The sequence below is a fragment of the Coenobita brevimanus genome, chromosome 4 (genome assembly GCF_032717465.1).
Source record: "Coenobita brevimanus isolate Jiangsu-jjx chromosome 4, ASM3271746v2, whole genome shotgun sequence".
NCBI lineage: Eukaryota > Metazoa > Arthropoda > Malacostraca > Decapoda > Coenobitidae > Coenobita > Coenobita brevimanus.
The window spans coordinates 449,908-477,815 of NC_136957.1; positions in this window are offsets into that span (position 1 = coordinate 449,908).

Here is a 27,908-nt window from a genome sequence, read left to right on the forward strand (position 1 = left end):
TGTACCCCGCCATTTCACTGCCCTGCTCCCAACTCACACATATATCACACTTACCTTCATCATATCATTTATAAAGGCTCCAGTGTGTTTGTATGTGTTGACCTTGGTCACCAAATGGCAGCTCTTCATGCTGCTCAGTCTCTGGCAGCCTCTCTATTCAGTCCTTTATCCCTGAGATCACGCTCTGTGACTTCATCCAAGGTCTTTTTCTGGTCAGCTTCTCGCAACCCTACCCCTGACTTTCGCACTTCCCAGCTTCCACACCCAATTATCATCCTCCATCTGCTCAACGCTCTACATGCACATGAGGCATAAATTTCCCTTTCATACATAAAGAGAGTCCCTTCATCCCCTCATTATCAATTGGGGAAGCACTCTCTAATTTCTTCTACGGACATAGAAACAAACTGCCCTGTACGGAACTTTCATCCCTTTCATTAGGAGATGCCTCCACCTGTTTGAATATAATTACCTGGTGGTAGGAAGAATAACACAATGACATCACTGCACTGAAAGGATAAGGGAGAATCATTGCAGATTTTGTCACATATCCAACTCTGTCTCCTAGAACTCAGTGTCATTGCTGTCCCCTGCATTTGTTATAGGAGGAGGGAACATCAGATTATTTCTCCTACTGACATGGGAGTTACTGATCTGGGAGGCTTAGATTTTAACTCCCTCAGTGCAAGGCTTCTACCCTGAGCAGAGTCAATTTTCCTGAATCATTATAACGCCTGATGGTTTAATGTGTTAATGCACTACACTTGGATGGGGACAGTAATGGTTGAAACTCATAAGCCTGGCCCCTCATCCCTTGTGCTTCAGATGAGGGGGAGAGAGGTTGGATGATAGATGCATAGATAGAGAGATGAAAGATGTTCTAGTAGTAAAGGATTGATAGATAGATAATTATATAAAAAGATGTTCCAGTTCTAAAGGATAGATAGATAAATGATGTTCCAGTGCTAAAGGATAGATAGATAAATGATGTTCCAGGAAAGGATAGATAGATGGATAGATAAATGAAAGATGTTCCAGGACTAAAAGATAGATAGGTAGGCAGATGTAGGTAAATATATTAAAGGTGTTCCTGCACTATCTGTCTGTCTGTAGCCACAAACATATCACCATTAGCTTACCCCCATACTGACACCTACCCCTCTCTCTTGCATATTAATTTCCAACTTGTGTATCGGAAACAAATCGCAGTTCCATAAGATGACACCATTTTATTTATTTTAATTCTTATCCTTTTTATGTTAACTTTTCATGGCCATCTCAGCACCTTGAGAGTTGTGACAGTAGATTAACACTGGTGCTAGTCACAAAGAAGTGCTATGGGAAGGATGTAGAGCCGTAGATTGTATCATTCTGTCATTGAGTTACAGGAAATAAGGTGCAATAGGATATAAACCTCAGTAAGTTGCAGTGCTTGGTGATTTTGCTGGATTTAGGTGAGCTGACAAGAGTGAAAGAGAGTGATTGAAGGCTGCATCTAACTCCACCAGCTCAAAACGTCCCTGATCCCTCTGTCCATCCATCATCCAGGCATTTTTGTCCCATCAGAAGCACGCACACACACACACACACACAGACGCATACACCGCTCGCTGGTGCAGTGGTAACGTTCCTGCTTGCCAACTGGTGGACGGGAGTTCGCGCCTCGCTCAGGTTGTGAAAAGTTTCACTGATTAAGTGGGTGGTTACTGTCCCCCTTGAGCAAGGGGACAGGTGTGTGCATGTGTGAAGGTCACAGCCTTGCCCTTAGATTGGACTATATGAGCTTTCAGCTCCCTTCCGGGAGGGTAAAAGCTGACGATCACGACCATTAAGTGATCCTGACCGACCCGGTGAATTACACACACACACAGAGGAAGTCTGAAACAGCACTACTTACCACCTTTCTCTTAAATACTGTAACACTACTTTCATCCATCCATTTCTTTCCTCCCCCACCCACATCAGGAGAGTAGGTTCCCAGGTCTAGGTTGCTTAGTCCCAAAATTCAAGGCAAGGGTGACCAGTCTCACCTTCCCTGAGCAGCATTGTGTGTGTGATAAATTCCAACCACTCAAATACAGTATAAGCCTTTACACGCTCAATCCAGTTGGAGCACCTTAACCCGCTAAACCACCAGGCTGAAGGGGTTACTGCTTTTATCTGTTGTGCTAGTGGAGGGTTGGTTGTGTGGCCAGCCCTTGGTATAAGCTGCAATTTTTTTTTTTTTGTATATTTGTTCACTTTTTTGCTCATAACTCCATATTTTGCATAAAGTTGCTGATGTAAGTGCCATTGCTACCTGTAAACCTGGGGTGGGATTCACAGACACATTTCTGATTAATTCCTGGTCAGAAACTGTAATTTGTTCTTGTAGGAAGGATTAGGGCATGAGAATTCTGAGTCCTACCTTGTCTGTGGTTCACCTATAGTCTTTTTACTCCAACCTGGCCTAAAATCGCCATCTCTCCTTCAATGCTAGTTGTTACAGTAGACTGGCACATGAGTATAAATGTTGTTAGTCACAAAGAAGTGCCGAGGGCAGGATGTAGAGCTGTAGTACTGTCTTTTTCCTTGCATTACGCTGCATGAAATGAACTGCAAATGCCAAAAATCTAGGCCAGGTTAAAGTAAAAGGAGTATACAAACAGCAAGTATTAGTTGCTGGAAGGAAACTTATCATAGTTTATATCCAGTTTCTGCAGGAAGGTCAAGGGCAGGAGAGTGTAGGGTATTTCCATGTGTGTAGTTCATCCTGTACAAACAAGTGTGAGTTATGGCAGGAAATCATTTATTAATGTGCTTCGGAATATCACCCCTAAATGACAGTTGCCCCAGTTGACATTATTATTTGTGGTGCTGATGAGGAGCCTTCATGTGGTGGTGCTGTGTACCCAGGGTTGAACAAAGCAGTTGTGGCATCCACGCAGGAGCCACGCCTCATATTTTCCTGCAGCTTACCATGGGAAGGACCCTGGCTGAACCATGGCAGGACATTCACTGTGTACCACAAGGGGGTTGCAGATCACTACAGTATATGTACTGTGCTGTACTTGTAGGACAGCCCCACAGATCCAGTTGCTTACCTGTGGTCAACAGGTGTGCTCAGCCAGACTGGGGTTAAGCAACAACAATAACAGCACCAGTTCTAAAGAAAAAAATGTTATTTTAGAACACACTCCTGGCTTATACCAGGGACTGTCTGTATTTTAGCTCCTCTCAGCAGTGGGGGAGCAGAGGCATATGTCTGCTTTGTAGAGTATGAAAAACTTCCTACTTTTAACCTTTGTATAATATTTAGATAAAATAGTATTTAAACCATACTTATATATATAAATAATGTTTTACAGAGGCAGCAGTGGAGGGAGAGGTGGTGATTGCATATGATATAAGTTACAGTAGCAGGGGGTCGCAACAGACTGCGAGATGGTACCGAACATTGTGAGATTTCTGTTTGTTTCCTTTATACTCAGTGCTGGAGAGGAATGCCTTTGTGGTAGTGCTGATATAATTGGTCTGCTCTGCTCCCTGGTTATTCAGATGTCCCTTAACTCCCTTTCTATCCCCTGAAAGAAAGATGGTGGACTGCAAGATGAGGACAGCTTCAGCCTGCAGTCTACCTGGTTCATGTTCAGATGTGCCTGGGGTTTCAACTACTACTACTGCAACCGCTGCTACTACCACTACTACTACTACTACTGCTGCTTCTACTACAACTACAACTGCTATTACTTTATATTAATGCCAATTCTCAGTATTAATGCCAAAACTTTCATCTTTTTTATGCATAAGGAAAGAAACTCCTTATTCCACGTCACTGCTTTCGCTTTGTTTCTGAATCCTGTCTCATCATCATCATCATTGTTATTCTTAATTTTATGAGATTTGATGATCAAATGAATGAATAATAATAACTAGTAGTAGTAGTAGTATTTATTATTATTGTTATTATTATAATTATTGTTATTATCAGTACTTTTTTCATATATTTTTATTATTATTATTATTATTATTATTACCCTTATTGTACATATTTATCTTTGCAATATTCCGTACCATCCCACAGTTGTTTAGTCCGCCATGTTGCCAGATGTTACTATATAATGACTCTTGGGTCTGTATTCTAGCCAAATTAGGAGACTTCCCAGCACCTCATCCTTACTTGTGTTTTTCTGCTTATAATACACTGCTATGGTGTATGATGCATTTCACAGTGTATAAGCAGACGGGCTAGGAGAGTGTACAGGATGTGAGTGGGGAGGAGGGGGAGGAGAGAGAAATTGGGGGCAGAGAGAGGGGGTGAGTTGGAGGGAGGGCAGGTAAATGACAGGACGTTCATTCATCTCTTCACTCCGTCCCCCCCTCCATCTCACTCATATGCACCCTTTGAGTCAGTCTTATTCTCCATCCTCTCCACATGACTAACCACAAAGTATTTCTCTTAATACTTTCAACTACAAGAGAATATTCAAGTGTAAAAATGCGGAATAAACCACCAAGGACAAGGTGCTAGGGAGCCACCTAACTCCCAAAGAATATGGCTTCCAGAGACAGCAGCAGGAGAGGGAGAGAGAGGGAATGACGGGTGACTCTAAGCTGTCCACACGTAGCATTGTCTGGGTCCATTGCCAAGTACTTTTTAGAAGCCTGTTTGTTGCGTGGATGATCAGGATATATTATGTATACCTGATGACTGGCTGGTATTCTTGTCAGTAAAGGAAACAGCCCAGCATCTTTTTCTGAGAGATTTATTTTGTTTATTACACCTTTCTGTCCTCTTCTGTGGTACATTAATCCGTACGATATTGCCATACGTTGCATAAATAGCGTACAAAAGGACATTAACCAGCCATATCCAAAAATGAATCACTAAGGAAGAGGTGTTAGGGAGCTTCCTTGCCTGATAAGGTTACATGTCTCTGTGTTATACTTACTTCATTCCACAGTTTGCCCTTTTATTTTATTATTATTATTTTTTTTATATTTTTTTAGTTGATCGGAAGACTGGCTTTACCTATTCCATCTTTACGCTTTGAAACGGTGCTGGAGAGGGGTACCTTCATGTGGTTGCACTGATGTATCTGGACAGAGGACCTGCCTGGATCCACAAACCATCCTCATCTCCCCCCTATCCCCTCTCCCCAAAAGAGGATGGTGAGAAGCACATTAGCAGTCCACTGAGTTCACGTCCTTCAAATATTACCTATACACATTGAAACAGTGGACAGAATGTTTGAAAATATAATCCAGTGGTCTTTGATTTTAATTGTTATTGTACAGGACTGAGTCAGGCTTGTAATATCTCATCTCTTAATGCTACCTTGCAATACATCTCTTTATATTGGTGAATGTAATAGAGGACAAATTTATCAAAAATATTCTCCAGTTCCCTTTGTTATCTCATTATTATTTTACTGGACTGAGTCAGGCTTCTATTGCCACATCTTTGTAACTTCTTTTTTTTCCATACCATACATTTCATTATACTGTATTTATGTAACTGGACAAATTTTTCAAAATATTTTCCTGTAGCCTTTGATTCTCATCTCATTGTTATGTTTCAGGTCTGAGTCAGGCTTATAATATTCCATTCTCCGTTACTACTTGGTCTCCTCTGTGTACTGGTTATGCCATAGATTTCTTAATATTTAATGAATGTAACAGTGGGCAAATTGTAACAAATATTCCCCAGTTGCCTTTCATTCTTGTGTCATTGTTATTTTATGGGATGAGTCAGGCTTGTATTGTTGCATCTTCTGTAATTTCTTTTCCATACATTTCATTTTATTAATTCCTGTAACAGTGGACAGAATTTTAAAAAATATTCTCCAGTTGCCTTTGATTCTTACCTCATTGTGAAATTACAGGGCTGAGTCAGACTCGTAATATCCCTTCCTCTGTTACTATTGTGTCATACATTCCTTAATATTGATGTTTTATAGGACTGAATCAGGTGATATTTCCTCTTCTGTTAGTATTTTGTCATAAATTTCCTCTTCTGTTACTACTTTGTCATAAATTTCTCCATATTAATTATTGTTTTTAGCACACACAGCAGCCGTGGCTCAGTGGGTTAGAGCGCTCCGCTCTTACCGAAGGGTCGGAGGATCGAATCCACCCATGGGTCATTGGTAGACATCAGGAAGGGCATGCGGTCATAAAATGCTACACGCTCCAAACCAAAGTCCTCTACCCAGGGGCAACGCCTTAGCCCTTATCCAAAAAAGGGGGACGGCGTAAAACTCACTAAAACTCACTTTAACCTCAGTGGGTAGCTGGTTCCAAGATGAATTTGCTGTTGTTGAGAAATTTTACTTATGACTTTTTCACCTCTTTCTTTCATGTAGTTGTGTGATGGAGGGTGAAAGACTGACGAAGAGAGTGTATGTGAGTGAGGTGGAGGGGGAAAGAGGGATGGGGGAGGCCGAGGATGAGATGGAGGGATGGGGTGGAGAGGTATATGAGAGAGGGGGGGGTGAGTTGGGAGCAGGGCAGTGAAATGGCGGGGGACAGGGCGACTTGGAGGCGATTTGTTTGTGGCCACCCCAAACGGGATTGAGGCATGTGGCAATAGATAGATAGATAGTGTCCTCTTCACCTTTCGTGTGTAGTTGTTATTTGGACTCCTGTATGTGTATGCCTACCGTTTTTTTATTTTGTTTTATTTTTGTCATTGCAACTTAAAGAAACAAATCTATATGTATGAAATACACTCTCTGTTCAGAAATAATGTATAATATGAAATACACGATCCATTCAAATTATTTGCCTCAGAAATAACAAATGAATAGCAGCAACATTCTCTATGAAACTATCAGTCTCTGGTTAACCATACTGTGTTGATATACTGTCCATTTATTGTATATTTTTCAGACTTGCCATGGTCCTTCTATTGATCTATCTATCTATCTATTGCCAGACGCCTCAATCCCGTTTGGGGTGGCCACAAACAAATCGCCTCCAAGTCGCCCTGTCCCCCGCCATTTCACTGCCCTGCTCCCAACTCACACACCCCTCTCTCATATGCCTCTCCACCCCATCCCTCCATCTCATCCTCGGCCTCCCCCTCCCTCTTCCCCCCTCCACCTCACTCACATACACTCTCTTCGTCAGTCTTTCACCCTCCATCCTCTCCACATGGCCTTGTATTGAGGCAGTGTATATCTTAGCAATGAAAAAAATCTTTTCTAGTTTGCATGGAGTTTCAGAGACCAGGCAAAATTTATATCTTGAATCATTCAGGGTGTGGGACAGCCAGAAAAGCAGTTGGGTTGGCTCTAATCTATCTATCTATCTATCTATTGCCAGACGCCACAATCCCGTACAGGGTGGCCATTTAACTCTGAGTTATTTGTTTTACAGGGAGGGGCACTAACCCTCCACCAACCCACTTGACACGTAGGGAGCACGTATGGTTCGGTTATATGGTTACCACCCAGCGTTGTAAATGGTTTCTTGGCTCTAATCACCCCTGGAATGTACTTGGCCACACCAAACTCCCCTGGACCCCACTAATGAGTTCTTGGGCTTCCCCATAATTAGACACGGCCATTCTAGGGCCATCCCACTTTAAAAATCATAGGTACGCTTTACCCTTCAGCCTAAGAATGTCATTTTTATATCTTGCTTGTGCCCATCAAGTAGTTTTGTTCAGGATAATAGAGACATTTCAGGGTGGAGGGGTGAGGGAACACTCCATTGACTCAGTACTGTGTTGTGATGTTATTCTTACTACCACAAAGCAGTTTTAATCAGGTTTGGATATCCTGTTTGAAGTGGAGGAGTTAGATACAGCTGTCATTAGCCCCTTCATTGCTAGAGGTGTGTGTGGCACTAAAAAAATAAATAAATAAATAAAAAATACGCCACCGGACTGATATGGCACACCCCATGATGATGAAGTGTCTCCTAGGCTAAATGGACTTGTTTGAAGGCAGCGAGAACACCAGGTAAAGGATCCCCACAGGCTGAAGAGGCTGCCTGTATTTCCCTCTACCTTCCAACCCAAAGCCAGCACTGGAAATTTATTGGATATTGATACTTATAACAGTTTTTACAGCTTATACATTTTGCTTTTTCATTGGTATGGACACACCTTGAGATTTTACTCAGCCAATCACAGGACAGTTTTGACTAGATGAGAGAGCTTCTGTGAGTCTGTGGGCTTGAGATACTGTACAAGCTGGTCTCTAAATAGCACTTCAATTGATAACTCAGCTGGTGGGATCTTATGTGCGGCTCAGTCTGCTGGTGTGGGCATGGGTGTGGTAGTGGGAAGAGGAAATGGTAAAATGGTACAGGATAGACACTGATTCGCTGACTGAGACTTTCCCGCAACACACGAAAAATTGCCGGGCTGGATGAAGGCAATGTGTTATGTAAATGCCACCCTCTATATTCCATTTATTTTCGTCTGAGAGGAGGTTGGAGTGTGTTGATCACATAATGCTGCTCAGGGGCAAGGGAGGCTGGTTATATTTACGTTACATGTCAGGATGAGTTGCCTAGCCCCAGGTTCCAATCCTACTGATGGGGTAGAGAAGGATTGCATGATATAGTAGTAGTAATGATGTAGTAGTAGTAGTAGTAGTGATAGTAATAATAGTAGTGTTTTAATCATAGCGGTAGTAAGTGATAGTAATAACAGTAGAGTAGTGGTGGTGTTGGTGGCAGTAGTAGTAGCAGTAGTAGTAGTTATAGCAGAGTGGTAGTAGCAGTAGTGGTGGTAATAATAATAGTAGTAGTAGTAGTAGTAATAGTAGCCACTACTGTAGTCATAAAAATGTGAACCCAGTGGACTGCAGACGAACTCTCATCACTCGCAGTCCACCATCCTCCTTTCTGAGGGTAGGAAGGGAACAGAGGAATGTTTAACAGGACAGCGGAGCCACCCAGTTATATCAGTGCCACCACGTGAAGGCATCCCTCTCCAGTGCCATTGGATAGATAGAAAGATAGATAGATAGATAGGTAGGTGGGTAGGTAGGTAGATAATCCCTTAGCTATTAGACTTGTGAATAAATTACAATAGTATGACTTTACCTTGATTAAATGGCCGAGATTGTGTTATATTATTTGTGTATTAGAACAATCTGTCAAACAGTTTATATATATACAGTATCTGTCAATCTGTCTATCAATTCATCTATATCTATAACACACACACACACACACACACACACGCCTCCGAGACAATTTGCCGTCAAAACATGAATGATTTCCCGTCGGCACATTTCACACCCTGGACGATTCCCCGTCATTCTATAAATATACTTAATTAATACCATAATCCTTCATTTTCATGGGGAACTATCAAGGTCTATGTTTATTTAATGGCGTAGGCTTTGGATAGGCTATTATAAGTTGCACATTTAGTACAAAATCAGCTTGTTCCTGCATCGCTGTTGACGACTCTAAAAGACAGTCTGGTATTCATCTCAAATGTCGCGTCTGATAGGCCATAGTGGACGCAAACCGTAGGGAAAGATATGATTTGAGTCTCAGCAGGCGAAGTGCCCATGGCCTTTTCTTTAGGACCATTTTTTATATTTTGCTATTTAGTGAAAAATTGTATTCATTTTTTTTATATAAATAAATCCAGAGAAATGAAAATACAGAAGTCATTATCACCAATACTTTCATTCATTAAGCCTTGCAATTCCCACTCACTCACTCAGGGAAAATGCTGAGGGGTGTAAACTTCACCCACCATCTCTCTCCATCCATGAAGGTTCCCCCATGCAAGCATCAAGGCAACGTCTCTTCCGCCATTCAGTATCTCCTGACAAAAATTACTCACACAGTTCAGCCAAGATTTGCAGCCTTCTTCTTGGTGCCCTCATTCTCAGGTTGACGCTTCCAGATATCAGTCTGTGAAAAGGATCAATGTAAGGAAAACGTGCCATATGCCCACATATTTAGAGTTACTGTTCACATTATGCAAGTACAAAAAAATAAATACGGTAAATGCAGAGAAAACTTTAACATTATATATGGTATATTTACTGGGACATATTTGGTTAGATGGTGAACTCTCCTAGTTACACACACACACACACACACACACACACACACACACACACACACACAATACTCTCTAACAGTAGTTGGTGGTGGGGAAATTTGTGTATGTAACTGTGGTGGTGTGGGGAGGTTGCCATGGTAACACACTGGCCCCGCGCACACACACACACACACACACACACACACACACACACACACACACACACACACACACACAGCATCCACATCAAACCACCCCCCTGGTGGGAACCGCCTTGTCGTGGTGGGGGGGCTTGCGTGTCCCTGTGACCTGGCGAGCGAGGCTAGAGGGGGCTTCGGCCCCTGCTCCGCCCCTCTTGGGGGGAGAGGGCTACCCATGTTAGTAAGGTCGTCAGTGAGAGACCAGACTAAATGGTTCCTGGAGTTAGGCTGCCAGTGTGGGTCAACAGTGCCGCCCGCCAGAGGGATCACCTTCTGGGGTTGTCCTGTGTTGGATGGTTGGGTGTCTGGGCTGGGATGCGCTGGGGAAGGGGGTCTTAGCTCCTCCGTGGGCAAACTTTCGTATCATGTGGGGTTTCTTCTTAAACCGAGAAGCCCCCATGGGGACGAGGTACCCCGCTCGCGGCGGCCAGCGCTCGGTCCCCTCGTATTCCCGGTAGGCGGTTGCTCCTGGCCCCTGGAGCCATTTATTAACCCATTATATATGGATATCAACACTAAAAATACCTTTGGTCCTCGAGGGGAGGTCGACCAGACCCTCGAGACGTCACCCTCTGGTCGTGATGGTGGTTCTTCGCAAGTGCAGGCTGGAGCTTGCACTCCTGCTGCTGCTACTAATGATGCTGGTGGACCCCGCGAGTCACCTATCAAGTCTTCCGAGATTCCTTATAATCTGGATACGCTTAAGCTGATCAATGTGTTTACATCTCTTTCCTACCGTGCCATTCACTCTCTTTTCAAACCATTTGGAACAGTTGTTCGTATCCGTCTAAGATATGATGATGACTGTAGGTCCAATCGGTGTTACGTGACCTTTACTTCTGGCAGTGCTGCCAAAGCCGCTTTTGAGGCAAGGAATTCCCTTTCTCTAGGGGAGGCCAACTGTACTGTTGAGCTGATCCGATCAAACAACGTAATGGATTGTGAAAATGACTATTGCCCCAACATCTTTGATGATGCTGAAGAGCGAGTTCCTAAGGTGCGCCACGCCCCCACACCTTACTGGTTTGTGGCATATTATAGAGAAGGGAGAGGAAACTTCATCCACGCTGCTAGGTATCTAGAGAAAGAAATTGGAGTGCTTCCTGAGGGCAACCTCAAGAAGTATGGTAAAGGAGTGTTAGTTCGAGCAAAGGATCTGACACAGGCCATGATGCTTCTCCATCTACCTTGCCCTTCTGATGGCCTCTTTGAGACCATCAAACCTCATCGAACATTCAATTACAGCAAAGGGCGTGTCTACAATCAGGATTTGTATGCTTTTTCAGAAGATGACATTCTTGATTTGTGCCCTGATAATGTCCAGCGAGTATCGAAGATCAGAGGAAATAGTAACATGATCGTCTTCACCTTTTATGGTCCTTATCTCCCAGATCGAGTTAAAATTGGCCCTCTGTCCCTTCAAGTAAAACCTTTTGTTGACCGTCCCCTGCAGTGTTACTCATGTTATGAGTTTGGTCACGGGAGGAAGAACTGTACAAATCGTCCCCGGTGCGGTCATTGCTCTGCCCTGGACTCTCATCCTACTATTGAGTGTGAGTCGGATCCCTATTGTTTTTACTGCAGGGAGGCTCATTCCCTAAGTTCTCGACAATGTAGGAGGTACCGCCTTGAGCAGGATATTCTTCAGTTGGCTAACTCACAGTTCATTAGGCTGGGTAGTGCCAGACGGGAACTTCTGTTTAGACAAGAGAAGGATGGTGGGGCTAAGACATTTACCTCCTCCCTCTGCCCTAATTCTTCCAACTCCACATCTGGTTCGGCTTCAGCACCTTCTCACCTTCCTCAACCAACAAAAGTTTCTTCCCGCTCTCTTCCGATTCCTTCTTATATTCCTGTCCGGAATAAGTTTTCCAGTTTGTCAACCGTGTCAGATAGGCCCTCCACAGCATCCTCATCTGAAAGACCGGAAACATTAACTACAAGAGTTCATGCCGTAGAAGTCCATGCCCCCATGGATTCTCCAACAAGAACACCTAAAATATTTACATCGCATCAGAGGCACCTTGGACGTTCATGTGAAGCAGTTGACTCAACAGGCATTTGTCCTAGCCCGTCAGTTGTTTCTCCTGAATCATCAGCTGCCCCCTCTGTTGAGTCCTCAGAGTCTACAAAGACAATCACACATATATGTTCTCCGACTAAGCAATCTCCAAGTTTTTCATCTCAGTCACACCAGAAACGTCCCCGAGGGTCTACTGAGTCTCTTGACTCAACGGACGTTCCACCTAGCAAAATTCCTCTGGGAGTATCAGATGGCCATCAGCAGAAGACACCCTATTCATATATGAAACGTGCCCCTAATCGAGAGAATAAATTAAACGCTGCTAGGCCTACCTTTTCTTCGGAGTCCCGTGTGCGAGTCCCGGCTGCTGCACCAGGTACTTCAGCACGAGTGCCGGTCTCCCCTCTGGAGGCTCGTCAGAGTCCCCGCATTCCCGCAAAACTGTTGACATACCAAGTAAAGTTGGCACCGGGAAGTACAATTCTTGGACTCCCCCAAAACCCCGCACTAAATAGTCAACTTCAAGTTCCTCCAGTGGAAGTTCCGTCTGTAACTTCTAAGATCCCAGTCACCAAATCTGTTGTTGACAAGTCCGTGAGGAGCCGTCGTCTGCCATTGCACACTGATACCAAACGTGCGCCTTCATCTTCCCAACCGCATAAAGGAAAGGTTGGGGCTTCCGACGTTAGTAGGTAATTTTCCATTCTGACATCTTGCAGTGGAATTGTAAGGGTCTTCGCTCTAGGTCTGAGCAACTAAAAGTTTTGATACATGACTTTGATCCAGGTATCGTTTGTCTCCAGGAGACCATGTTGGGCTCTGAGGTATACAATCCTGGATTGAATTATGCCTTTCACGGGTCTCCCCCTCCGCCAGGAAATCGTGCGCATGGGGGTACAGCAATAATTGTTCACAGGTCCTTGCAGCATTCTTCTGTTCAGTTGCAGACAACTCTTCAAGCCGTTGCTATTACAGTTGTATTGGAATTTTCGCTCACGGTGTGCTCCTTGTATCTTCCACCTGGTGGTGGTTTCAGTGAGCATGACATTGAAGACTTAATCCGTCAGCTTCCTGTCCCCTTTCTCCTTCTTGGAGACTTTAACGCCCATAATCCACTATGGGGTGGTACAATTTTGGATGCTGGTGGGAGGATTATAGATGACATACTCCAATCACATAATATCTCATTTTACAATGATGGCTCTATGACTTACCACACTGTCTGTAGTGGAGCCTCCTCCGCTATTGACTTGAGCTTGTGTTTTCCCTCCATCCTAATGGATTTTCGTTGGTCAGTAAATCCCTTTCTGAATGGAAGCGACCATTACCCAATCCATCTAAAGTGTGTGAAAAATGTTCCTGCTCATTCTTCTCCTAGGTGGAGGGAGCGGGAGGCTGATTGGTTGAATTACAAAAACGGTATACTTCTGGCAAGGCCTTTCGAGTCCTTCTGTAGTCACTTGGAAGCCTATGATTACTTTGTTGCTGTGATTATGGGCAGTGCCCGTGTGGCCATCCCTATGTCGAAAGGTAAACCGCGTCGACCTGCGGTCCCCTGGTGGAATAAAACCTGTGCCATACTAAGGAAAATTACGAGAAAGTGCTATCGTCGTTATAAGACCAGAGCCTCAGCTGCCACGCGCCAAATTTACCAACGTGCCATGGCAAAACAGCGTCGCTACTTTCGAAAGGCCAAGTGGGACTCCTGGATATCTTACATCAACGGCATTAATTCCAAGACTCCCTCTAAGGTTATATGGAGGAAAATTAGAAAGCTTTCAGGCAAATTTATCCCATCTCCCAACCCGACACTGAAAATAGGTGAAAGCCTCATCACTGATCCTGCTGAGGTTGCGGAGACCTTAGGGAGGCATTTTGCTGATGTCTCCAAGTCCTCTCGAATATCAGGGAATGGTATTCATGACATGCCCCCACCTTCTCCATCTTCTTCCAATGCTGCCTATAATGCTCCGTTCACACTTCGGGAACTAGAAGACGTTCTGTCATCAACTACCTCTACATCTCCAGGTGAGGACAATATCCTCTATTCAATGCTTACAAATTTGCCTGTTATGGCTACGAAGTTCCTCCTAAAGATCATTAACAAAATTTGGGAAACGGGCATTCTTCCTGCCAGTTGGAGAGTTTCCCTCATCATTCCCATCAGCAAGCCAAACAAAAATCCCCTTTTGGCCACCACCTATAGGCCTATCGCATTGACCAGCTGTGTTTGTAAGATGATGGAAAAGCTAGTTAATGCAAGGTTAGTGTGGTACTTAGAATCCGAAAAGCTGCTTTCTCCTTACCAATTTGGGTTTCGGAAGAACCGTTCGACATTAGACCCCCTCCTGATCCTCTCAAATAAAATCCAGCAAAGCTTTGCCAGCCATTGTCAGACTGTTGGGGTGTTCTTTGACCTCGAGAAGGCGTATGACACAACCAGGCACACTAGTATCCTTCTTCAGCTGTCTCGATATGGCATAGAGGGAAATATGTTTCGCTTTATCCGTTCCTTCTTGTCGGAACGTTACATTAAGGTTCGTGTCGGAAATGTTGTATCCAGCCCTTATAGGCAAGAGGAGGGTGTTCCCCAAGGCAGCATTCTTAGTGTCATCTGTTTCGCTGTGGCTATCAATGGAGTTCTCGATCAGATTTCCCGCCCTGTGTTGGGCTCCCTGTATGCTGATGATTTGGCAATTTGTGTGTCTGGCTACGATGCAGTCGAGATTAGTCATCACCTGCAGAAGTCCATATACACTATTTGTCGTTGAGCTGATGATGATGGTTTTTGCTTTTCACCTTCCAAGACTGTTGCAGTCCTTTTCACTAGAAGCACATGCCAGGAGGTTGTCCCACACTTAAAGTTAAACAACGACATCATCCCTTTTGAGAAGGAGGTTAAGTTTCTGGGTATGATCTTTGACTCACGTCTCTCCTGGTCACAGCACATTGATTATCTGAAGCTTAAAGTCAAGAAATCATTAAATATCCTTAGGGTGGTTTCTGGTTTTGATTGGGGTGCTGATAGGAACTCCCTTCTCAGGCTCTATAACTCTTTGTGCCGGTCACAGATTGACCACGCATGCCAAATTTATTCCTCTGCATGTAAGACTAAACTTCATGAGCTTGATGTGCTCCACAACACGGGACTACGACTGTGCTCGGGTGCGTACTGCACTTCCCCTGTGGAGAGTTTATATGTAGATACAGACCAGCTTCCTCTGGACTTACGCAGGCATGAGTTAGGACTTCGCTACATTGCACGAATTAAGAGCAATCGTTACACCAATCCTTGTGTTGATGTTCTGTTGCAGTGTGACCCGTCTAAGTTCTGTGGTCCTAGAGCCTCTATACCATTCCAGATTCGCATGCTTCCTGTGGGTGACGCATCACTGAGGGAGCAAAAAATTGAACCAGTAAGCTACAGCAGTCTCCCTCCTTGGCTCATTCCAGAACCTAATGTGTGTCCCAAAACCATACGTAGAAAAATCTCTTCGGATGAAGAAACTAAATCGACGTTTTTGTGTCATGACCTTCTCCACAGAGACTCAGTAAAGTTGTATACTGATGGCTCAAAGTCACCCCTTGGTGTAAGCTGTGCTGTCGTCCATGAAGGGGGTGTACGTCTTGGACGGCTATCTAATAATGCGTCTGTTCTCACTGCTGAACTAACTGCTATTGAGAAGGCTCTTGAAGAGGCTTACTCAATGCCGGGAAAGTCATTTACAATATATTCAGACTCCTATGGAAGCTTGACCGCCATTAAGCAGTTTAACACATTCCACCCTATAATAAGGAAGATTCAGTCTTGGCTTTGGCGCCTGGCTACAAAGTATAAATTTGTTTCGTTCTGCTGGATACCGTCACATGTTAATCTCTATTGGAACGAATATGCTGACAAAGAGGCAAAATCGGCATGTTCTCTTCCTTCTGTTGGGTATAATAAGGTTCCCTATTCTGATTTGAAGACCGTTATCCGCAACTTTGTTTGGTCTGAGTGGCAGGCGAGATGGGCTTCCCCCTCCCTGGCCAATAACACGAAGTATAAAGAGATTCGGCCATCGGTTTATGCCTGGTCATCCTCTTCTCAGGCTTGTCGGGGTTTTGAGACGAGGTTGACTAGGCTGCGAATTGGCCATACGCATTTGACTCACGGGTTCCTTTTGGACCGAGGGGTCCCACCCCAGTGTGACATCTGTCAAGTCACAGTAACTTGCAGGCATTTCTTATTGGACTGTCCGACCTATGCTCGCTCTCGGGCGAAATTTTTAACAAATAGGGGATCCCTATCAGTTGTTTTAGGTAATAGGGAAAATGTTTCTAGCCTTATGGCATTTTTAAAGGAGACAGGGCTGTACTGCAAGCTGTGATTGGTGTTGTCATAGTTATGTTTTAGGGCTTGCTGACTACATCTGTTTTCATTGTACCTACGATTTTAGTTGCATGGTTATTGTGTAGTAGTTTTCTCAATTTTTATACTCATTCTTTTAAACTATCGTCTTTCATATCTCACTCATCAAAGCGCTGAATGACCTATCAGGTCCCAGTGCTTGGCCTTTGGCCTAAACTTCATATTCCATTCCATTCCACATCAAACCATTCATCCCCAACCCCCACACTCCACACACAACACATCCATCCACCCACACACACACACACACACACACACACACACACACACACACACACACACACACACACACACACACACACACACACACACACACACACACACACACACATATATAGTACTCTCTAGTGGAACTTGCTGGTGAGGAAATGTGTGTATGTAACTGTGATGGTATCGGGAGGTTGCCATGGTAACACACAGGCACCTCGCACCACACACACACACACACACACACACACACACACACACACACACACACACACACACACACACACACACACACACACACACACACACAGATTTTATATTTGGGTAGGGCTGGTAAAGAGACCTGTATGATCATGAGAGTTAATAGAGACAGTATTAACACTCTTATGACTCACTCTCAGCTGAATGCTATCGCCCAGCAGTACCTGGAATAAAATACTAGAGTTGCCCCTACCATGAGAGGGCCCGGGTACCATCTAGTGGTTGTAAAAGTAGCTGGACAAGTTTGTCGTCTTTGTAGGCGTCGCTACTTGGCTACTTTTGCTAGTGGCCGTATGACAGTGAAAGTACGAGGGTGTGTGTGTATTGCTGTTGCATCATTCCCCTGAGGTAAGTGTTGGATATTTGCTGTTTTTAGCCATTAAGGTGACTACATTAGGACACAAGGATATCGCACTGACAGCCAGGAAGTATCATGGCCCAAAGAAATAATATCTATAATGCTACTAGACGTAATTCTGATGAGACAAGGGGGATGTTAGTGTGAGGGAGATGAGGAGGCCTTGTTGTCCAGTGCTGCCGTTTTGTGGAAAATCGTCTGCTAATGTGGAAAAACAAATGAACGACGAGCATGGATGTGGGCAGGCGGACGTCGTTCCACACTAATTGTTCACGTTATTTTGTAGGAATAAGTGGGATTTTGTCATGATTGGTAGGAACTAACATGTATTGTTATTCAGACCCTTCACGGTTAAACCAAAGAATATGTAGCGTTTGTCTATAATACTGTCATTTAAAACAAGGAAGAATACGTCGTGGAACAGTCTACAGTACCTCTACCCACCCGGCGATATCATAAAAAAATATATGTATATATTATTTACAAGACACGTGCCAACCATTAGCAGTCCACACTTGCTTTGTAATATTAAAGAAATACCGAAACAATGTTGTAAATCGTGTACAGTTGATATACTAGAAAACTTGGATGTGGATAAACTTACTTGTCTCTTGGCTGGTTATTAATCAACATTTGCTGACTTATTAACTCTCTTAATCATTTAACGTCCTTACACTTGAATCATAATAGGCATGACATCATTAATTATACCCTCTCTTCCAGTATTCACAGTATACCAAATTTTATGGTAGTTATACCAACAATATGGTAGTTATACCAACAATGGATGTGATAGGAAGCGTTATGAGGAACACACTGAGGTGGTTTGGCCATGTGGAGAGGATGGAGGGTGAAAGACTGACGAAGAGAGTGTATGTGAGTGAGGTGGAGGGGGAAAGAGGGAGGGGGAGGCCGAGGATGAGATGGAGGGATGGGGTGGAGAGGTATATGAGAGAGGGGGGTGTGAGTTGGGAGCAGGGCAGTGAAATGGCGGGGGACAGGGCGACTTGGAGGCGATTTGTTTGTGGCCACCCCAAACGGGATTGAGGCGTCTGGCAATAGATAGATAGATAGATAGACATCCTCTGTCATCCTGGTTACTAAACGAGACCGTGTGCAATAATGACGTCACAACCAGTGTGCAATTCACGGCAACTCTGCCTTGTACCGCCTCAATGTTGGTGTCTCAGCACCAGTGAAATAGCAGTGTGAGTGTCGTCCTGTTGATTCTCGTGCCGATCAGACTGGTGGACTAGGTTTGCCTGCCCCCTTGTCCCTGTCCACCCAACAGTACAGTTTGGGACCTGAATGTAAACTGATAAGTGCGATTCAGATTTCAGAGGGACAATGTGATGGAAAAAAAATATTGTATGTAAGTGATTTTGTCCTGAAGAGCATGCACACACACACACACAAACACAGACACACACACACATACACACACACACACACAGTACTCTCTAATGGAACTTGCTGGTGGGGAAATGTGTGTATGTAACTGTGATGGTGTCGGGAGGTTACCATGGTAACACACAGGCACCTCGCACCACACACACACACACACACACACACACACACACACACGTACACACATACACGTACGCGTATATTGTGGTGGTGTTCGTTCATTTTACCAAGGCCGAGATAGTCGTTTTTTGCAGCTTATTTCCCGTAGTTCAGTGAAAGAATTAAACTTACAGCTCTACATCATTTTCATAGCACTTCTTCGTGACTAGCACCATTCTAGTGTTAACCCCTTGTCACAACGCAAAATTTAAGAAAGAGATTGCAATTTTACGCCAAGTTAGAGTGAACAGGGTATAGTAGTGATGCTGCAACACACGTATATTTGTCCTCTTGTTTACAGGTCAGTCTACACGCAGTCCTTAGGTCACGTCTTCCATAGAGCAGGTAACACATGGACAGCTAGCGTAACTAAATGGCAGACCAGAGACGGAGTGAGAGGATGAGGCACACAGAGAACAAGATAGAGATGATACTCGCAGATCCACCGAGCTGGGACGGAACGAGCCAAAGCCGGGTACACACACGCGAACAGAACACCGTATCGTAACAAGGCCGTGTTGCGCGACGACGATACGGGTAACAAGATGTGGAAATGATGCGTCCGTAACCGAACCTCGTCGCGTCGCGAACTGTCATGCGTCCCACCTCTATCAGTCGGAGTCAGTCCGTGTTTGGAGGTTGTACTGACAATGGCATGTTTACCTGTCGATATTTATATACATTATCATATAGTGAAGAGGAGAAAGGAAAGAAAATGGGGGCAGTCACAGTGGTACATTACTCTAAAAACCTGTGTTATATATTTTTATGTTTAGGGACCAGCCTCATACTGATTACTGAGCAGACTCGGCGTAGCGGCTGTACCCAGTTGATAGGTGTCGGACACACGTCCCGTCCACACATTGCGTAACCTCACCCTGTAACATCCTTTGATGCGACGCGCAAAAACCGACAATTGGTGGATCGGCAGCGAAGCTCAACGCGTAACATATATGTTCGCTCGGGTGTTACCAGTGACGTTACGAGGTCCCGTCCACACAGGCGTTTTTGTTACACGACTGGGTTACGTTACGATGTTCTGTTCGCGTGTGTGTACCCGGCTTAACAACCAAAGGATCGGAGTGGAGACAAGGTGAGAGGGGTCCTTATCCTGCAGTGGTGTGTCACAGGCTGATGATGATGATGATGATGATGATGATGAAGACGGATGTTGCTGCTGATGATGTTGATGCTGCTGCTGCTGATGATGATGATGATGATGCAAACTCTAGAATATGGTTAGATGATAGTGATGTATTTGATGATAATGGTGATGATATTGATATAACTTCTGTACTACATTTTTAACAGTGTTGGGCTGGTGATGACATGCTGCTGCTGCTGACGATGATGATGATGATGATGATGACGACGAGGAAGATGATGATGGTGATGATTACGACAACGAAGACGACGACGACGATGACGACGACGACGATGATGACGACGACGATCTTCAAGTCATTGGCTGAGTCACCTCTCCCTTTCCTTTCTGTTTAACTTCGTGTTTTGGTGACTGGGCGTGTGTGTGTGTGTGTGTGTGTGTGTGTGTGTGTGTGTGTGTGTGTGTGTGTGTGTGTGTGTGTGTGTGTGCTTGCATATGTTCGTGTATGTGTATCTTGGCTGATGATACCGTGGTTATTCAAATGGCAGAATTATTTCCACACATTCATTGTTTTATTTCAAGGGTAAATATTAGGCCAAGAACATAGGACCTTTTACCTATACAATTACGAGACACTTACGCAATATTCTGAAAAGCTTATTACATCCCATAGACCACAGCACAGGGTTCCATAAGTCACTGATCACCGTCTTTTTATGTATCGTTAGGAAGTGGATGAATATGAGTGAAGTAATACATATATTTTGGTCTTTATTTAAAGGTAGGAATTAACCTCACATATTCTTTTTTATTTTAAGGATACAACACATGATTTTCTACATTTTATCACAGTAGCTCTAGGACCGGCCCTGCCCGTCTGCTTCTCACTAACCATTTTCGGATGAGAGGTGTTGTACTCATATAGGCTTTAGTGATTATAGTGAAGCCAAGTTACATTCTACCAGCCCCACACATTAAGCCACACACCATCACCCTCTCACACCACACCATACCATACTACCCCCCCACACCATATCACACCACACCATACCAGTCTCTCACACTACATGACACGAAATCACACTCCCACACAACACAGAACCACCCTCCCACACCACACCACACCACAAAAAATCATCCTCCCACACCATACCACACCACACATAACCACTCTCCCACAACACACCACACCACAAAAAATCATCCTCCCACACCACACCACACCACATAAAACCAACCTACCACACCACACTACACCTCACCACACAAACCTCCCCACATCACAGAACCCTCCACACACCACACCACACAACCCTACACAAACCACACCACACAACCCTCCTCACAACACCACACAATCCCCTCCATACCACACTACACCACAAAACCCTCTCACCACACCATACCAAAACCCTCTCACCACACCATACCACACCACACCACGCCAAACCAAGGGGATTAAACAAAGGGGTTTGAAGCTCCGGCATCTGTTAATTCTGAGCTTGTTTCCAGGTACCTTCACACACAATCCTCTGGTCACACCTTCCACAGAGCAGGCAACAGACGGACAGGCAGCGTAACTGAATGGCAGGCCAGAGATGGAGTGAGAGGAAGAGGTACACAGGGAACAAGATAGATGAAACTCGCAGATCCACCGATATGGGAAGAGGCTAACAACCAATGTATCAGAGTGGAGAAAGATGAGAGGGGTCCTAATCCTCCAGTGGTAATGTCAGGGCCTGATGATGATGATGCTGATATTAATGATGATAAAGATGATATTGATGATGCTAAAAATGATGTTGATGCTGATGATAATGATGATTTAACTTCAGTACGAGGTAACAGAGTTGGGATAACGGTGGTGATGATGATGATGATGATGATTACAGTCATGATAACAATTTTAACGAAGATGATGGTGATGATGATTGTAGTTATGATAATGATAGTAATGGTAATAATAATAATAATAATGACAATTATAATAATGATAATGAAGATATTGATGATGATTTTTGTCGGTAGGTGGACGGACGGACGGAACTGCAAGAACTTGGTCAGCAGTCAAAGATCCACGATTCCCCATCCATCCATCCATCCATCCATCCATCCATCCATCCAGCTCCCCCTGATGTTAAAAGCTAAGTCAAATTTCTGTGTCATACGCCTTTTGGAAACAGGGCAGTATTTTAGGAAGCACGGGAGTCTTCTCAGTGCCCCTTCCTTAGCTATTTATTTTCGCATAGCACGTCTTCACATTTCCTTGTAAGCTATTAAAATCGGCTTCATATCGGCAGAGTTTACATCTCTCTCATAAAAGAGGGTGTTGTGGTGTAATGTGCTGATTAAATCGCTAAGGAAGAGATGTAAAGAATTTCCAAAGCAGCCTACAGTACGATCCTGGATGTAGAAAAAAAAAAAAACTGAAGCGAAGTTAACTCATGTTTTCAAGTCAAGAAAAAGATTAATTTTATTTATATTTTGTTATGGAGAAATTTGTCCAGATTTTCACATAAAGGTGCAGTATGTTCCTAGATTTCCATTTTCCTTTTTATTGAGCCAAAAGCGTAATAGTGAAAGAATCTAATGAAAAATCGAATAGTCTCTCTCTTGACCCAGTGCCCACCTACCTACAAGATTCCATTGAAAGCCGATAGCAAGTTTTTGATATATCTTGGCCATAGACAGACAGATAGACAGATAGAAAGACAGATAGACAGACAGACAGATAGAGAGACAGACAGACAGACAGATAGAAAGACAGACAGACAGATATATAGATAGACAAATAGAACGACAGACAGATTGACAGACAGATAGATAGACAGACACAGACACGGGTGAATACATAACTTCCTTCAACTTCACTGGCTGAGGTAACTAGGCACATAAAGCTGTCACAACACAAACATTATCAAACCCTCCAGCATCCCATCACCAGCATCCCACCACCAGCATCCCACCACCAGCATCCCACAACCAGCATCCCACAACCAGACTCACACATACACACACACACTTATACGTGTACAGAGAACAGGCCGAAACTTGGAATGTGACATCCGTAGACTTTCAGGCAGCAAAGTTTCTTGATGAATTTATAGCCGATCGAAAGTTAGGTTAGGTCACTTTGGGCATGGTTTGGTCTGATTAGGTAATTTTTGGTTGGGTTGGCTTCAGTTCGACTAGATATAGACGGATTAGGTTAGATTGCTTTAGAATACGTCGGTTTTGATAGGTTTTGGGTTGGGTTTTATTTGGTTGGGTTAGGCTGGGTTAGGTTCGGTTGGATTAGGTCATTTTAGGCTTGACTGGGTTGGGTTAGGTCAGGTATGGTATGGTTAAGTGAGACTGGGTAGGATTAGGTAGGGTTAGATGCGGTTAGGCTGCGTCAGAATTGGTTAGGTTAGGTATGTGGAGGTTACGTGAGATTGTGAGGTTAAATACAATTAGACTGGGTTAGGTGAGGTTAAGTTAGATTAGGCTGGGTTAATTTAGGTTGGATTAGGACATTCGAGGTCAGGCGAAATTCAGTTCGAGCAAATGTTTATAGGTTAGGTAAGACTGGGCTAAAATAAATCGGTTTAGATATGATTAGGTTGGTTTGGGTTAGGTGAAGTTGAAATACAGAACCACAGGTGTTTATTGATAAAGTGGACTGGCGTTTGAACCGATTATGAGGCACGAGTTTTGTTGACGTCACTTCATAAGCTGGTGGTTAGATTTTGCTGGATTTTCCCGCCATTGTCCTCCTGTCTGTGATCTGTCGCCTTGTTCCCACTTCACCCACCAAATGTATGCTGTTTGACTTCATTCTGTACTCTGACTTGGCCTACAATTTCCATCTATCCATCTTGAATACTGAGTTGTAGCAATGGATTAATACTAGAACATGTAAGTCACAAAAAAGTGCCATTGAAGAGGAGCCGTAGCGCTGCACTTTTCTGCCAATGACCCATGTGAAATAAGGGGCAAAAGGACGAAAATCTGAGTCAAGTTACCCTGAAAAAAAGTAGTATAATGCAGGATAGTATGATATTCTAGGAAGTTGTGGACAGTTGAGAGTTGTTTGTTAATTGCAATAAAGGGACAGGCAGACAGACAGACAGATAGAGGACAGACAGACGCAGAGAACGGAGACACGATAGGGGAGAAGAATCCTGACGTTGTTATGAGTGTAGTTGACTTCCTAGCATACTACATTATATTTGTGCCCTAACTTTAGTAGCATGTTTATGTATAACCAAGGTTCGTTGACAAGTAGTGAACACACACACACACACACACACACACACTGCTACCACCACATCAATCTGTACACCCCATCCCCCACTCACCCCACACACAAAACATCCACACACACACACACACACACACACACACACACACACACACACACACACACACACACACACACACTGCTACCACATCAATCTGTACACCCCATCCCCCACTCCCCGCACACAAAACATCCACACACACACACACACACACACACACACACACACACACACACACACACACACACACACACACACACACACACACACACACACACACACTGCTACCACTTCAATCTGTACACCCCACCCCCCACTCCCCGCACACAAAACATCCACACACACACACACACACACACACACACACACACACACACACACACAGCAACCACATCAAACCATTCACCCCCACCCCCCACCCTCCACACACACACACACAGCAACCACATCAAACCATTCATCCCCACCCTCCACCCTCCACACACAACACATTCACCCACCCACTCACACACACACACACACACACACACACACACACACACACACACACACACACACACACACACACACACACACACACACACACACACACACACACACACACACACACACACACACACACACACACACACACAGCATCCACATCAAACCATTCATCCCCAACCCCCACACTCCACACACAACACATCCATCCACCCACCCACACACACACACACACACACACACACACACACACACACAAACACACACACACAATTTATTTTTGGGTAGGGCTGGTAAAGAGACCTGTATGATCATGAGAGTTAATAGAGACATTATTAACACTCTTATGACTCACTCTCAGCTGAATGCTATCGCCCAGCAGTACCTGGAATAAAATACTAGAGTTGTCCCTACCATGAGAGGGCCCGGGTACCATCTAGTGGTTGTAAAAGTAGCTGGACAAGTCTCTCGTCTTGGTAGGCGTCGCTTCTTGGCTACTTTTGCTAGTGGCCGTATGACAGTGGAAGGACGAGGGTGTGTGTGTGTGTATTGCTGTTGCATCATTCCCCTGAGGTAAGTGTTGGATATTTGCTGTTTTTAGCCATTAAGGTGACTACATTAGGACACAAGGATATCGCACTGACAGCCAGGAAGTATCATAGCCCAAAGAAATATTACCTATGAGGCTACTAGACGTAATTCTGATGAGACAAGGGGGCTGTTGGCGTGAGGGAGATGAGGAGGCCTTGTACCGCCTCAATCTTGGTGTCTCAGACCAGTGAAATAGCAGTGTGAGTGTCATCCTGTAGATTCTCGTTCCGATCAGACTGGTGGACCAGGTTTGCTTGCCTACCTTGTCCATGTCCACCCAACAGTACAGTTTGGGACCTGAATGTATACTGATAAGTGCGATTCAGGTATGAGAGGGACAATGTGATGGAAAAAATTATTGTATGTAAATTATTTTGTCCTGAAGCGCATGCACACACACACACACACACACACACACACACACACACACACACACACACACACACACACACACACACACACACACACACACACACACACACACACACACACACACACACACACACACAAAGTATATTATGGTGTTGTTCCTTCATTTACCTAGGCCGAGATCGTCGTTTTTTTGCAGCTGATTTCCCGTAGTGCAGTGGTAAATTTGGACAAATATACAGCTCTGCATCATTTCCACGTCCCTTCTTCGTGACTAGCATCAATCTAGTGTTAACCCCTTGTCACAACACAAAATTTAAGAAAGAGATTGCAATTTTACGCCAAGTTAGATTGAACAGGGGTCCTTATCCTGCAGCGGTGTGTCACAGGCTGATGATGATGATAATAGGGTTGTCGGAGATGATATTGATAATGATGATAGTGATGCTGCTGATGATAGTGATGTTGAAACTCCTGAACCAATTAACTGGACCGAGATTATGGTGATTGTAATGATGATGAAGCAGTTGGGATAATAATGATGATGATGATGATGACGGTGATGGAACTTATGTAGTAACTCTTTAACAGGGTTGTGATGATTGCTGTGCTTGACGCTGTTGCTCCTGGCGGTGATGATGATGATGATGACGATGATGATGACGATGATGACTACGACAACGATGATGATGGTGGTGACGATGATGATGGTGACGGCGACGATCTTCATGTCTATGGCTGAGTCACCTCTTGTTTTTCGTTTCTCTTCAAATGTAGTTGGTGACTGTGTGTAGGAGAGAGAGAGAGAGAGAGAGAGAGAGAGAGAGAGAGAGAATGTGTGTGTGTGTGTGTGTGTGTGTGTGTGTGTGTGTGTGTGTGTGTGTGTGTGTGTGTGTGTGTGTGTGTCCGCGCATACTTGTGTGTATTTGCGTGCGTGCGTGCATGTGTACAGCATTTCCCTCACACTCGAACTATTTATATCATAAGAGCGCAAATGAGGTCAGGGATATTGCTCTTCTTGGCCATACAAATACTAAACATTTACACTATATTCTGAAAAAACATACTGGATTCCTAAGGTCACTCAATGGGTTTCAAAAATCATTGTTCACTGTCTCTTTATTTATCGCAAGGAAAGGGATGGATGTGTGTCCGAAATAGTAGCTCAGTTTTGGTCTTTCTCTGGACCGTGAATTATTTAAATGGAATAATTATCCTTATTTATATTGGTTTAGTTGTGAGGATGCAACACACGTTTTGTTTACGTTTTATCAGGGCACATCAAAGAGCGGCCATGTCCATCTGCTTCTCACTAATGATTTTCGAACGAGGTTCTACATTCCTCTAGATTTTAGGGACAGTGAAGCCGCACAGCACCACAACACGCCATACCATACCATACCATACCATACCACACCACACCACACCACAAAATCCCACACCACAAAATCCCACACCACAAAACCCCACACCACACAACCCCACACCACACCACCCCACACCACACCACCCCACACCACACCACCCCAAACTTTACCTCACGAACCACCCTTCCACACCACACCACACCAAGGGGATTAACCAAAGGGTCCTGAAGCTCCCGCATCTAGTAATTCTGAGCTTGTTTCCAGGTAACTCCACACACACACCTCAGGTCACGTCTTTCACAGAAGAGATAACAGAAGGAGAGCGAGCGTAACTGAATGGCAAGCCAGAGATGGAGTGAGAAGAAGAGGTGCACAGAGAACAAGATGGAGAGATCATATGATGCAGATCTACTGAGCAAGGACGGAACTGGCTAACAATCAATGGATCAGAGTGGAGAAAGGTGAGAGGGTCCTTATCATGCAGTGGTGTGTCACAGGCTGATGGTGATGATATTGATGGTGATAATGATGTTGATGCTGATGGTGGTGATGCTTGAACATCTCAACGTATGAGGTTACAGAATGCACAGTGAGGCTGCATAGTCAGGAAATGGAAGAATATGAGTGCATTTAAGTATTTATGTAATTTGATGAATATGGATGGATGATTAGAGGATGAAGTGA